The 12,556-nt window shown below is 37.8% G+C and overlaps 1 protein-coding gene across 7 annotated transcripts in view; it reads right to left on the minus strand.

Moving 5' to 3' along the window:
* The window catches only part of Lyst (lysosomal trafficking regulator), a 162,745-nt gene that overhangs the window by 123,807 nt on the left and 26,382 nt on the right, over positions 1–12,556 (minus strand). For 5 of the 7 annotated variants that reach the window (XM_050142446.1, XM_050142449.1, XM_050142450.1 and 2 more), the window contains exon 2: positions 2,226–2,311. The gene's annotated coding sequence lies outside the window, so the exon portion shown is untranslated. Of the gene's footprint in view, positions 1–2,225; positions 2,312–3,908; positions 3,989–12,556 lie in introns of all 7 variants that reach the window. The other 2 variants (XM_050142448.1, XM_050142445.1) reach the window with 1 other exon arrangement.

Raw genomic sequence — 12,556 nt, forward strand, 5'->3', positions numbered from 1 at the left:
ATATAAACTGAAGGCTACAGAAATGGTTCAGTGGTTAAGAACCCTTGCTGCTCCTGTAGAGGACATGGATTCAGCCCCCATCATATCCATATGGCAACTCACAACTGCCTTATAACTCCAGTTCCAGGGGATCCAAGGCCTCCTTCGGGTCTCCCTGGGCACCAAGCAAACATATGATGCACATACATGTGCAGACAAGACACTCGTGCACACAAAATGAAAGCAAGTAAATCTTAAACTATAGGATAAATAATAGAATGTTAATATGTGGGAGCCGAGAATGTCGGCCATTTCCCACATTTGTCTGATGGTCGGAGACTAACCAGTACATCTGGCACTGCTCCTTTGGTAGTAAAGCCAAGCCGGTGCCATCCTGAAAGTGGTCAGGATATGCAATTGTCATTCTACTCCTTCTATTGTAATTATGAGGTCACCTGGGGAAGAGGTGTTTTCAGCCTAGGTGACAAAATGGACATAAGCAAGACGTGACTTAAGTCATTCCCTGCTACCTAGGAAACAGAATGTTAATGAAGTTTTTGTTACCTTCCCCCTCAGTTTATGTTGATATAAAAGCTGTTTGAAAAATAAATGCGGGTGATTTCAGGATTTGAATGATCACTGAAATTCCCTCCCAAAACTGTCAAGTGAACTGTGTCTTTAATATTCTCACACCTCTATACTGGCAAGAAATGATTTATGTTGGGGCTGGACCCCGACAAACGTAGAATTTTTCTCTTGATATTACCCAGTCATTGGCTTACTCTCCTAAAACTCCAACACTTAGTTAATGCAGGAAGTGGTGATTCCTGTCAGGTAAGAACTGAAGAACTTTAGCTGCCTAGCTTATGCCACTTTTAGCCAAATAAAAAGCAATGTGTTACTTTAGCATTAAGGAAAATAGCAAGGTAAAACATGCAGGGAATGAAGACAGAAAAATGTACACTCAGAAAAGAAAAATCATAATAAACAACATAGTACTCAAAGAGTTTCAGAACAGTTTTATCTTATAGCTAGAAGTAATTTGGAGGACTGAGAGAAGGCTGAGCATTTAAGAGCACTTGCTGTTCTTGCAGAGGACCTATATTTGGCTCCCAGAACCCACGTGGCACCTAAAAACCTTCCGTAATTGCAGTCCCAGGGGATAATGCACCCTCTTCTGGACTCTGCAGCACCAGGCAAACACATGGTGCACATATATAATACAAGAAAGTATTCAAATATTTAAAAAAAAAACTTTTCCTGAAAGTTCTTACTCTTTATCTTTTTAAATTGACAAAATTTCATTTATTGTACAAAACACAATGTTTTAAAACATACCTATCAAATACACTGTGGAATGTTCAAATCATGTTAATTAACAATTTTATTATTTTACACAGTTATGCTACAATGAGAACACCAAGGTTCATTGTTTTACTTTCTCTCCCCAACCTCTACCCGGACAGAGTTTCTCTGTAGCCCTGGCTGTCCTGAAACTCACAGATCCGCCTGCCTCTGCTTCCTGAGTGCTGGGATTAGGGGTGTGCACCACCACAACCTGGTCTGTTTTACATTTTTAAAGAAGATAATATATCATCACTGCCTAGAGTGACTATGCCAGGCAACAAATTACCATTATGTACAAATTGCCAAAGTTCTGAATTCTCCTATGCAGTAATCATACAACAGTGACATCCTAACTGCACACAAACAGAACACAATGTTAGTAGGTCATTTGAGGGTATTTCTATTTTGTTCATTACTTCCTTGAATAAATGCTGAATATACCTGAATATTTTCTAGCCATTCTGAATATCAGCTGAGCAGATGGGCATATATTTTCTAATATTTCATATACTCAGAAAAGTATAAAGAATACATAATATGAGCACATACACAAAAATACACATACACTACACACAAATGTTTTAAAAAGATATAGAACATGAGATTACAGCCAACATCCAGAATCAGTGTTAGCATTCAAGATGCTCAGGTGAGTTTGTGAATGTGTATGTGTAAAGAAACAAAGATTTACAGCACAGGAAAGCTACATCCACACTAGCTGGTACTTATTACTATGCATGTTTTTACAGGTTACACATGCTCATAGCTATAAAAATACTAACTATACAATCTAAATATACACCTTTCCTATAGAAAATCTAATTGTTTACTCTAACTATATTAACTCCAAAATTTCACCTTGATCCCAGACTTCTGACTGCTAATATTACTCTACTTACCAGTCTTTCAACACTTCTGTAACATTCAGAATGTCTAATATTTTGGTTCGTGAACGAGATGAAACTGTCTCAGCAAAAGGCTTCACCTGTAAGAAAAAGATGCAAATACATTAGCAGCAATAATAAACCACAAATAATGCTAAAAGTCCTTGCAAAATATCAGCAGCCAGTTTTTATATGTGATATATATAACTGGCAACAAATTATTCATGATCTCAAGAGCACACTTCAAAGAAAAAAATCCTAGTCAGCTGAGAACCTCTTAAAAGCACCTCACAGGTAGTCCTGCCCACTCACCCACCACTGACCTGAGAACAGGGCAAAGCTCCATACCTTATACAGGTAGTACAGGTAGAGGGCAACCCCAGCCCCTACCCACCCAAACTGAGACTGGGGCAGAGCTGTGTGTCTCATACAGGTAGCACCGGTTCCTAAAGCCTTATTGTTATACAACAGATTAGTGTATCTCTTGACCCTGACCAGAGAAACGCCTCTTTTGGAGTAGGTAACAATTTAACACAAAGAGCCATAACTGCCCAATATGCAGAGAATAAGAGACTGTGGATCTAAATGGCACATCTATACCACACCCCCCTCCTCCCAAGGCACAGGGACGGAAGAAGAGGAGATGGAAAGGTTGTAAGAAGAAAAGGAAGCAGTAGGTGACTATAGCCAGTATTTTCCTTCATACAACAGGGAGGTTCCACAGAGAAATTTACAGTAGTTCAAGACCTGCACAAGATCAAGCCAGACGAAGACCCGGAATGAAGGGAGGAGGTGGTCAGGAACTTCCACCCCTGAAGACCTACTGACAAGTAATGACTGCTAGAAAAAGAAGAGTAACTTCTCTTCAAGGACGTGGTATCTGAGAGATTCCGTATATTCCAGTAGATGACCCTACACTTATGCATACCAGCAACACTAAGTGAACTCTGGGTTTAAAAAAGAGAAATAGAACATATGAAATTGGGAGGGAAGTGGGAGGGGGGGTAAGGGAGGAAATGGAGAAGGAATGAGATGTGAACTTGATCAAAACAATATATGCAAGCATAAAATTCTTAATTAATAAAAAAATTAAGAATGAAAATAAAGAAATAAATGCCTAACTTCAAGAACTGAGTCTTGAGGAAGGAAATCATGGAATATAGAGCTGTGAATGTAGCCACAACACTCTACTCTTCCTTTTCCAACTCCTACATCCACATAAAACACAAATTAACCACAAAGGAGAATGAGACAAGAATGCTAAACAGAATCTAGGGAATGGTTGGATACCACCCACATACAACTCAATGTCTCTATAGACAATTTATAACTCTCCTGTCAGTGTGAAAGGTATTTGAAGATATATGAGAACTCAAAACCCCCAAACCAAATAATGATGAAGTCCCACCAAATATCATATTCTTGAATTCCTTGTTTTGTTTGAATTCTTTAAATGAAATGAAATTCTTCTGGGTATAATACAATAAAGGCTACTTCCAGAATGCTAAGGAAAATTTCCTGCTTCTGAGAGCAACAAGATGCTTCTGTTTAGCTTTCTGTTCTCTTATAGTCGTTACCAGAAAGACATGGGGAAATGTTTCTTTATTGGCTATAAGGGATTATTTTTAATAGCAAGGTTTTTAGAAAACTAAAAGTGATCTTTAAATGTTTTAAAATACTTAAAATCCAAAAAGTTACCTTGAGTGTGTTGGCAAACAGTCTTCATTATTATAATAATGTCTTCACACATTATTCTACACTCTAGAAGACAAAGCAGGCTGGAAAAGGAACAAGGAGCCATGTGAGACTACATGGACCTTTGTGTGAGTCAGAGAATAGATGCAGCCCACACTACCAGTGAACAGTACAACAGCAGCTCAGCTAATTGCCCACAGAACTCTACATACATTACAGCTACAACATCATCTGCCTTCAAAGGGGGTGGGGGAGCAGGGTGACTAGCATCATCTAGAATAAATTCTTAGAGAACCCATGGAAACTACTTACCTTCCCCATGTGTATTTTAAAGCCCAGAGGGACTACCAGTATTTTAAAGTCATCTCTGAAATTTTGTGAGGGTAACGTCAATTTCACTGAAGTCTATATTCTTTTTAAATTTTGCAACTTTGCATGTAGTAATAAAAAAATAATAAAAATAAATAAGCCGGGCGGTGGTGGCGCACGCCTTTAATCCCAGCACTTGGGAGGCAGAGGCAGGCCGATCTCTGTGAGTTCGAGGCCAGCCTGGTCTAGAATAGCTCAGCTAGTTCCATGACAGGAACCAAAAGCTACGGAGAAACCCTGTCTCGAAAATCAAAAAATAAATAAATGAATGAATGAATAAATAAACAAATAATAAAAACCCAGAGACAGATAGATATTGGGGTTCAAACCACTAGAGAGCTCTTACCTCTAAGAAATCCTAAGACTGAAAGAGCAAGTTTCTGTCTCATCCCAGCTTATATTCCTCTCTAGTGCTGGGATTAACGATGTGAGCCACCACCACCTGGATCTGTTTCTGCATTGATCTTGTGTAGCCCAAGGGGGCCTTGAACTCACAGAGATACATCTGCCTCTGTCTCCCTTTTATCTGTCTTACTTTTACCTTCATTAGTCTGCTTATAGGTCATTCTCTCTGTGTTAGAGAAGACAAAGAACTAAAGCTGGGAACTTTTGCTTGTTCTTTGAATCCAATTACAAGGTCAGTTTTTTAATAATTCGTTTGTAATTTTCTTTTTTTTACTCTTTTTTATTATTTTTAAAAAGAAAACAAACTATCTTATTTATTTTACATACCAATCCCAGTTCCCACTCCCCTTCACCTACCTCCTCACCACCACACCCCCATCCACTCCTCATAGAGGGTAAAGGCATGTTGCTTTGGGGAAGGTCCAAGGCCCTCCCTACTATATCTAGGCTGAGCAAGGTATCCATTCAAAGAAAGTAGGTTCCCAAAAAGCCAGAACAAGCAGTAGGGATAAATCCTGGTCCCACTGGCAGTGGCTCCTCAGTCTGCCCAGAGGGACTAGTTTGGACCTATGCTTGTTCCTTCCCTGTACAGCTGGAGTTGGTGAGCTCTCATTAGCTCAGGTAAACTGTTTCTGTGGGTGTACCCATCATAGTCTTGACCTCTTTGCTCATCTATATACAAATGTTAAAGAAGCTGAGAAAGAAATCAGAGAAACATCACCCTTCACAATAGCCAATAGCATAAAATATCTTGGGGTAACACTAACCAAAGAAGTGAAAGACCTGTTTGACAGGAACTTTAAGTCTTTGAAGAAAAAATTTGAAGAAGATACCAGAAAATGGAAAGATCTCCCATGCTCTTGGATAGGTAGGATTAACATAATAAAAATGGCAATCCTCCCAAAAGCAATCTATAGATTCACTGCAATCCCCGTCAATGCAATCCAACACAAATCTTCACAGACCTTGAAAGAACAATAACCAACTCCATATGGAAAAACAAAAAAAAACCAGGATAGCCAAAACAATTCTATACAGTAAAGGAACTTCCAGAGGCATCACCATCCCTGTCATCAAGCTCTATTATAGAGCTACAATAATGTAAACAAGTTTGTATTAGCATAAAACAGAGAGATTGACCAATGGAATTGATTTGAAGACCTGGATATTAATCCACACACCTATGAACACCTATTTTTTGACAAAGAAGCTAAAATTATACAATAGAAAAAAGAAAGCATCTTCAACAAATGCTGCTGACATAACTGAATATCAACATGTATTTGTAATTTTCATTCTCTTTTTTACAAAGTAAAAAGGTCAGATTAACCTGTTTCAAAATCTCAGTTCTTTATTCTATAGGGATATATTTCTCTTTTGTGTCTGTATGTGTATATTATTTGGTTTCATATTCTTCTTTCCTCCTTCTGCACATGCTATTTTAAAGTCAGTCCATTTACCTAATTTATTTCCCTATCTTTTTTCCTTTACATATTTACAGTTGTTCCATAAAAGCTCTATGACTACTGTATGATCACTTTTGTGTCCAGAATTTATATCCATGGTACCTTATTTATCTATTTATTACCACCTTATCTCTTTACACCTTACAAACTTCATATTTTTAATTTGTTTTATTATTATTGCATGTAAACAGTATGTCTTAGTTACTTTTTTATTGCTGTGAAGAGATAACATGACCAAGGCAACTTACAGAAAAGTTTATTGGAATTTATGACTTCAGAGAGTGAGCCTGTGACCATCATGACAGAAAGTACAGCAGCAGGCAGGCAGACATGGCCCTGGAGCAGTAGCTAACAGCTTATATCTGATCCACAAGCAGGAGGCAGAGAGAGCGCTAACTGGTAACGGTGTGGGTTCTTGAAAACTCAAAGTCCACCCCAGGTGACACATCTCCTCTATGAAGGCCACAGCCCTTTCTAATTTTACCAATCAAGAACCAAGTATTCAAATATGAGCCTATGGAGGTCATTCTCATTCAAACACATACCATGGCACACATGTAGAAATCAGAGGATAATTTTGTAAAGTCAGTTTTCCTTCCACCTTTATGAGGGTTCTAGGGATGGAAGTCAGATCATCAGGCTCCTGTGGCAAATGTTTCTACCTGCTGAGTCATGTCTCCAGTCTCTGCTGCTCCATACCTTAGTTTGCTGTATCCCAGCTATGGTGGTTAATTTTGTCAATTTGATTGGATTGAAACATGGCTAGTAAAACACACCTCTCAGCATAAGCATATCTGACGATTTTTCCAGAGACAACTGGACCTGGAGGGCTCTGACCCAATCAATGGTTTAATCCACTGATAGATCCAAGATTCAACAGACTCTCAGGAGGTAGTAAAACTGAACAGCAAAGCTAGCTGGAGGAAGTGGATTGCTGGGAATATGCCCCTGAAGGGAGTATCGTGGTTCTGACCCCTTCCTGATACCTCTGCTTCCTAGTTACCATAAAGTAAGTAGACTTTATTTAATATGGTCCTGCCCACCATGGTTTTCTGCCTTGCCTCAGAACAAAGCAATGAGACAAGTTAGCCATCAACTGAAACCTCTGAAACTACAACCCAAATAAATCTTTTCTCCTTTTAAATTGTTTCTCCCAAGTATTTGTCAGAGACAAGAACTAATTTAACACATCAGCCTAATTCCATGTTCTTCCTGTTTATAATTACAGAAGATCTAGTTGGTACTGAATTAAGAATATCAACTGGGTCAGCAAAATGGCTCAGTAGATAAAGGTGCTTGTCATCGAGCCTGATGACCTAAGTTCAATTTCAGGAACTCAAGAGGTACAAGGAAGGAACTAACTCCAGCAAGTTGTGCTCCAGCCTGTATGCATGTGCCATGGATGCACATCACTAAAATTTACAAATAAATAAATAAATATACTTTCTAAAAACATGTAAAAAAGGAATACAACACACACACACACACAAATCTTGGTCTCTACTCAATAAGCTCACAATACAGTGATAAAGGAGAGCCAGAACAGAGGACCCTGAATACTGCTAAGGACGCCTGACCCAAATTTGAGTCCAGGAAGTTCCTGAGAGAGGCAATCTTTAGGCTAAAGAATCTTTAAGTAGAAGACGGACAAATGAGAAAATGAGGAAAGAAAAATATTACAGATAGAAAGAGCAGTTCAAGTTAAGTCACTGAGTACATTATACTAAGTTTGGTAGTATAACTGTAATGTAAGATAGAGGAAAAATGATGATGGAATTGTAGGTGGAAACCAGATGGGGAGAGAATTTGGACATTATACCAAGAATTTAATCTATTGGCTAGTGGGTCTCAGAATCATCTACAGAATTGCCATGTTTTAACCATCAAAGACTAATCTAAACTGAAGAAGGCCCAACATCAACATGCTTAAAAACCTTCCTAGGAAATTCTGATGAATAGGCCTGACAGCCATGACACAGGTGACAGAAAGTCCAGCTGGAGCAGCACAGCTAATGTTGAGTAGATAGATCATTCTTGTAGCACGGCAGAAGTAATATTTCAGGGGAAAAAACCCAGCACCATGTAAACCAATATGGATACTGCTGTAATATTTCAAGTAAAAGGTGGGACCTTTTTTTCCTAGGTAAGTAGAAGAGTATAATTTTAACAAGCAGAATTCTGATGATAGATTGCATTGGGAAGAAAGAAGGAGAGTCAGAACAACTCTCTAAATGGCTGACTGAGCTGTTGCTGTTGCCACCTGAGCATCATACAGCAGAAGAGCTAAGGTGTGTGTGCTGAAAAACACACTGGTCCCCTGGCAGGTGAGCCACAACTCTGTCCATTAGGCCAGTGATGAACTTTTCTACGGTCACTACAATTAAATTCACTATGTCAAGCATTTCAATCCCAGAACTTCTTAAAACAAGCATGCCAATTCTACCCACAGTTTCTAAAACATGGTTGAATAAGGAAATAGTCTAAATATATATTAGTCTTTTGAGAAATCAAGACTAGCAACAAAAATAAAAAAAGGATGCTACAGAGAGAAGCCACAGGTCAAGAAAGGTTTTTGTTATATTTTTAAAAAACATTTAGTTTTCACTTTTGTTTTAGATCTGTTGAGAACAGTCATATTTTTAGGTTCTAAGAAAGAAACAGGCTGGTGGTACAACTAGATATCTCTGACTGGCTCTGCCTGGCCCTTCTCCCAAGCAATTCAACCATAGAAAGAGTATCTACATCATGAAAAAGGACAAATGCTATTCAAGGTTTCTAAATTTTTGTTTAATCAATGTATATGTGCATAAATAATAGCAGGTGGAAATATGTGTATGGAAGTCAGAGGACAACTTTGTGAAGTTAGTTCTTTCCTTCTACCTTTACATGGGTTCTGCAGATTGCACACAAAGTCACTAGAATTTTCAGGTAAAGCCATCTCACTGGCCTGTATCAAGAGTCTTGCTTGTTTTCTTTCCCCTGAAAGAGCCAATTTATTGGCATACCAATGTGTCTACAAGCAAAAAACCATCATAGCAGCAAGAGAAGGAATGAATAAAGGGAAAAAGTCAGAGAAAATAAATAATGATTATGTTACAGCACAGGTAAAGGAGCCAGGCTATGGGCAAAGGTCAAGAAGCATCACATCATTATCTGATGCCAAAGGAAAGAGGGATACACTTCCCTTGTGTTTTCTTGTTCTTCTTTTACACAAACAAGTAACCGACCTGGGAGGATGCTATCTCTCCACAAATTATTTATATCTTAACAAGTGTTGTTATTGGAATTTCAGCATCATGGGGCTTTGTCAAAGTTGGTTGTGACCTAAATGTTCTACGTTACAAATATGGAGTTATGATAATCTTCAAGTAGTGAAAAGTTAATAGATGGTGGTGGTGCTCCTTTATTCGGTATTGTGCATTTAGACTAAGTCACAGTAGAAAATGTGTTTAATAAAGTATTTTCAATTTATGTAGAACCATAATATTCTGTTCAAATAAAGTACACTCAAAATAAATATATTTAGAATAATGTTTGTGGAGAGGGTAGAAATCTTAGAAAGCAACAGTATGTGTATGGAATTTCTTTTTCCGTCCATATTTCATGAAGTCAATCAATACTGACAATTTGCCTCCCACCTCTCTAAGCTCATAAAGTTCTAGCTGACACACTCTATTCCAAAGGCCCTAAAACTTAAGGTCAGTCTAAGAAGAAATGGCCACTCTAGGCCCTCATATGAGGTCAAGAAATAAATGAAACCCTGGCCATGGCAGCAAGGCAGAATTCTAATGGAAATGTAGAGGAAGTCACACCAAAAAGCAACAGACTTAAACCCTTCAATAAGTAGTTTATTTTTCGAAAACAAATGAATTAGGTAACCAGATCTCTCAGGTGAAACCTGAGTTTGACCCTGAGTCCCATAAAAGATGTTTTTAGAAGCCCAGAGGTGGTAGCACACAGCTTCAATCCCAGTATTCCAAGACTCAGGAGGCAGAGGCAGGTAGATCTCTGAGTTCAAGGTCAGCCTAGTGTACTTCCAGATCAAGTTCTAGGACAGCCAGGGCTATACAGTGAAATGTTACCTTGAAAAATATAACATAATAAAATAAAATAAAGATGGTTTTAGTAAGGCTATACAAAATGGAACTATGAAGGCCCACTCAGCAAATCTCTTCTGGCTTGCTGAGAGGAATATCATAGGAATTTTATACTGATTAACTCAGCTGACCTCAAGACAGATCTTGAGATATTTACAAAATAATGGTAATAATGTGAAGAACTAGCTAACACTTGCAATGACTGATGCTACTGTAAGCATACTGTACTGGTTTAATTCCTATAACCATTTAATAAGTACTGTGAGTGCCCTTATTTGTTAGACATAATTGGACACAGAAGCACAGTAAGGTTAGGCAGCTGTCCAAGATCACAGAGCTTCAAAGTGTCAGAGACAGAGTCAGACTCACTAATCTTTCTGCAGTCTATTGACTACCCTCAACAAACCATCATCTTCCTCCTTCTTATTCCACTTTGTAGACAGTCACTCAGAAGAGGAACCAAAATAGTGCTTCATCCAGGTCTTGGCAACTCTCTTCTTGTTTGTTGATGCACTACTGATCTACTATTCACTAGCTCTGAGATTCTGGGCACTTGAATTCCTCTTCCTGAGTCCTTCTTACAGTAAAGGTTTGGGGGATGAATGAACACAGCCTTTATTTGGAGTTGGCTCATGTTTCTTCCCAGGAGATCCCTTGTTTCTTATGTGGGTAAGTTTTTAGGAAGAATTATTTGTGAGGCAGGGATATTAAAATTAAATGAGAAGATTCATGCAGAACACAAGTACCTGACAATCTGAAGATGAGTAATTATTAGCTATTATCATCATCACTGAATCTGGCCCCTTCTTCTCTAGTATAATTTCTAAGCACCTCTGGGTTCTCATCTCCTCTCTAACAACCTGCCTCTGGGTCTGTTTTTCATCCAAACTAAATCTTTACAATTGCAAAAAAAAAAAAAAAAAAAGGAATTAAAAAAAAAGAAAAAGAAAAAAATGTCACTAGAGTCCTTGAAACTGCAAATGGCATTCTAATTCATGGGGAATAAGTCCCCCAGTACCTTTGTTAGATCTGAGTATGCAATATCCTCCACCATTTAGTCATTCCAATCTCTCTATACTCCTAGCACACAGTACCACCTCCTCCACAATTCCTCCCCAAAGGTACATACACCTCCTATATTCTGCTTCACTGTTTTATCATGTTGTTCTCACCATGAAAATCATTTATTAATTTCTTTTCTACATGCCTGTATATTACCATTCATCATACTGTATCACATAATTGTATTATTCTTTCTTTATAAACTAAATTACATTTCCTTAAGAAGGGTCACCATGGAGAGACATGACAGTGGTTAAGAATACTGGTTGCTCTTCCAAAAGACCTGGGTTCAAATCCTAGCATCCACATGGTAGTTTATAACCATCTGTTAACTCCAGTTCCAGGGAATCTGACACCTTCTTCTGGCTTCTTTGAGCACTGCCTGTATGTCGTACACAGATATACATGCAGGCAAAATAACCAAGAAATTTTCATAGCAAACTGTCAAGTACTAAAAAAGGTGCTACACAAACTCCAAAAGCCTTAGCAAAATTGACTATATTTTAAAAACTTTTGGAATAAAAGTTAATATATGCTGTGGGATAATTCTTCTATATCATTTGTGTTATGTTAAATATTATAATTTAAAAACTATACAGGCTTTTAAAGAAGTTCTTAAACCTTTATTATAGGCATATAGATCTTCATACTTGTTGAAGAAACAATAAAACAATTTGAAGCCTGAACTTAACGTGAAATGAAAATAATAGAAATAATTTCTATAGCAATATCATGTTTTACATGTTCTTCTGATACATGCAAAAGATTCCACAAAATAAGGTCTATAAATATTAAACATACACATTCACAAACTTTAAAGACACCTTGTAAGCCAGGTAGGAATCTCAAGCCTATAATGTCAGCTCTTGGGAGGCTACACAGAATGGCCATGATGAAGCTGAAAACAACCTAGACTATACCTTGCAAGTTTAGACAGCACTAGTTTCTTCTTATTCATCTATAATGTGTACACAGGCAATACAATTAGCTACTCTTTTAAAGAAAGAAGAATTTACTTGGTGCAGAAATTATAAAAAAAATGCATTTCCTGTTATATTTCAAGCTAAGAAAGGTAAGAGCAGAGTCAAATCAAGATGTAGCTGCTGAATCAACTGCTCTTTAACCATCCATGAAGGCTAGTTCCAGGAGGTGAGCACAGGATTTAGAAGAACTGAAACAAACATTTTCTGAGAAAAGGTTTTTCAAATCTAACCTACACTCTTTTTTTTAATCCCAACATATTGTATATCAT

Source organism: Alexandromys fortis, unplaced genomic scaffold, assembly GCF_014885135.2.
Source record: "Alexandromys fortis isolate MF-2015 unplaced genomic scaffold, M_Fortis_MF-2015_v1.1 scaffold_5, whole genome shotgun sequence".
NCBI classification, from domain to species: domain Eukaryota; kingdom Metazoa; phylum Chordata; class Mammalia; order Rodentia; family Cricetidae; genus Alexandromys; species Alexandromys fortis.